The sequence below is a fragment of the Piliocolobus tephrosceles genome, chromosome 1 (genome assembly GCF_002776525.5).
Source record: "Piliocolobus tephrosceles isolate RC106 chromosome 1, ASM277652v3, whole genome shotgun sequence".
Classification (NCBI taxonomy): domain Eukaryota; kingdom Metazoa; phylum Chordata; class Mammalia; order Primates; family Cercopithecidae; genus Piliocolobus; species Piliocolobus tephrosceles.
In genome coordinates this window covers 85,242,916-85,245,648 of record NC_045434.1, presented here as the reverse complement: position 1 = coordinate 85,245,648, position 2,733 = coordinate 85,242,916, and positions in this window count along the sequence as shown.

Below are 2,733 nucleotides of genomic sequence, written 5' to 3'. Positions count from 1 at the left end.
TGAATAGTGCTGTAATGAACATGGGAATGCAAATATCTCTTTGTGACAGTGATTTTATTTCCTTTGGGCAAATACTCAGAAGTGAGATGGCTGGATCAACAAAATTAAAAGGCAACCTATGGATGGGTGAAAACATTTGCAAACCATACATCTGGTAAGGGGTCAATACCCAAAATATATAAGAGCTCCTACAACTTAACAGCAAAAACAAAACAAAACAAGGACCAAATAACCTAACTTTAAAAATAGAAAAAGGACCTAAATAGGCATTTCTCCCAAGAAGACAGACATATGGCCAACAGGTACATCAATAGGTGTTCAACATTACTAGTCAAGGAGGGTCCGTGTGGTGGCTCATGCCTATAATCCCAGAGGCTGAGGTGGGAGGATTGCTAGAGCCCAGGCTTTGGAGACCAGCCTGGGCAACATAGGAAGACTCCGTCTCTACAAAAGAAAAATTTTAAAATCGGCGGCGCGTGGTGGTTCCTGTGGTCCCATCTAGTCCAGAGGCTGAGACGGGAGTATCCCTTGAGCCGGGGAAGTCTAGGCTGCAGTGAGTCGAGATTGCACCACTGCACTCCAGCCTGGGCCACAGAGGGAGATCCTGTCGCCAAACAAACAAAAAAAAAAAAAAAATCAGGAAAATGCAAATCAGAATCAGAATGAAATGTCTCCGAACACCTGATAGAATGGCTACTATCAAAAAGACAAGAGACAACAAGTGTTGGTCACGATGTGGAGACAAGGGACCCTTCGCACACTGTTGAGGGGAATGTAAACTGGTGCAGCCATCACGGAAAACAGGACAGAGGTTCCTCCAAAAACTCAAAACAAGGTCCAGTCTTTCTGAGGCCCCCTTCTGCTTGCCTGTGACCACCGTTCTTCCAACCCTCCAGCTCCAGGTCCCCTCTACTGCCCTTAGAGGCGGCGTCTTCAAACTTTGGGCCTTACGGCAGCTGCTCCTCCAGGTTTGCTCTCCAACTGCAGCCTTCCCCGTCCTGCGCGACCAACGGCCTCTTGGCACCCTCTGCCTATAGTGGAAACCCCTCCAACACTGTGCCGTCACCTCACGTTTACTCTCACCGCCTCCTCCACTAAATTGCAAGCTCCAGGGACGCATGTTTTCATCTGATGCGTTCACCCCAAGTACTAACAGCTATGCCTGGCACACAGTAGATGCTAAATGGATATTTGATGAACTTAAAAACAAAATTCAAAGGATTCCTTTCCTCTCTGGTCAATGGAAGACGGAGAAGGAATGAAATTGAACTCCAATAGCAAAACAAAGGGCGGGAGGGTGGTGTGCTGACCGCCTCCCCCCGCCCCCTGCTAGGCCCCAACCCACCCTGCCCCGCCCCCACGGGAGCCTTTTCTACAAGGGTGAGAGGAGCTGACTCCGGTTTGGACTGGAAAAAAGTTTCCAAGAAAATAAAATTTGTGGCCCAAGCACATACCCCTCCTCCGCCCCGCGCAGGCTCTGAGATGCGTTCCAGCAATTGCCCAGGGACTTGGAGGGAGCGGGCATTTTCAGGCTTCACAGAGGCCATCTGGGGAGAAAGCGTGCGGCTGTTTCGCTGAAATGTGAAAAGAGATGTCATTTGGAGCCCTGGACGCCATTTCCGGCTGGCTACCTGAGGTTGCGTGCAAGGGGCGGGCCTTAGGCATGAAAATGACCCGCCGGGCCGCAAAGGCGCGCAGGCCCAGGGCCGCAGAGCCCCTCCAAGCCGGGATCGGTCTTGGACACCTGCGCGATGCAGCAGACAGCGGGACTGCGGGGCGCTGCAGTGCAGGCTGTACAGCTGCAGAGGAGCCAGGGACACAGGGGTGCTGGGCGCAGGGATGCCGGGCGCCAGGGACGGTCACTGTTGCTTTCTACTGGGTTGTGCAGGCTCAGGTTCCCAGCGCTGGGTGGTTGCGACTCTGCATAAAACGCTAAGGCTTTGAGGCCCTTATTCATTCTAGGGGACGTCTCCCAATTGGTCAATTCAAAATCTCTGGGCCAGGTTGCTTTGGTTGCAGATTCCGCCCTCTGAGTCTCCGCACGCTGCCGCTGCAGCTGCCTCGGGTCTGCTCCTCCTCCGGGGTCAGAACCTCGGACGCTCTCCTGATTTTACATGCGTTAAGTCACTGGTTTCTCGCAGCATCGCGTGTTCCCTAGATACATGGGCTGAGGCTTATTCTTCCTGAAAGTGAGGCTTTTTTCCTTGGGCTTTCCAGAGCCAGCCCGCGTGGGGAGTGACAAGTGACAGGCGCCTTTGTTCGGGGCTTGCATGGGTGGGACGCGCCCCCTCCTCAGCACTCAGCCCAGGCGAGCCTGGCCCTCCCATCGCCACTTCTCAAGTGCATTTGTCCCGGGTTCTCGATTTTGTTCACTCTTTCCTGGCTTACACAGATACACACACACACCCAGAACTAAACTTTATATAAACAGACATGAACTTAAAGAAACAAAACCCCCAAATGTGTCAACGCGCTCCTTTTAAACAAAATCAATAAAAATTCAACACAATGTTATTTCCATACTTTTATTGTCTTATTATTAGAAACGTGTATGTTAACTTTCCTCCTTTTATAAATGAGACATGTTCTAATTAACCATTTGTATGGTTGTTTTTAATGCTCAAATGGTCACACTGCAGCCCTAGGGAGGTATTTTCAAAACGCTGCTATCCTTTTGGGGTCACCCTGATTGTTGGAAGCATCTTTGCTTTTGTTTTTGCTTTGTTTTTGTTT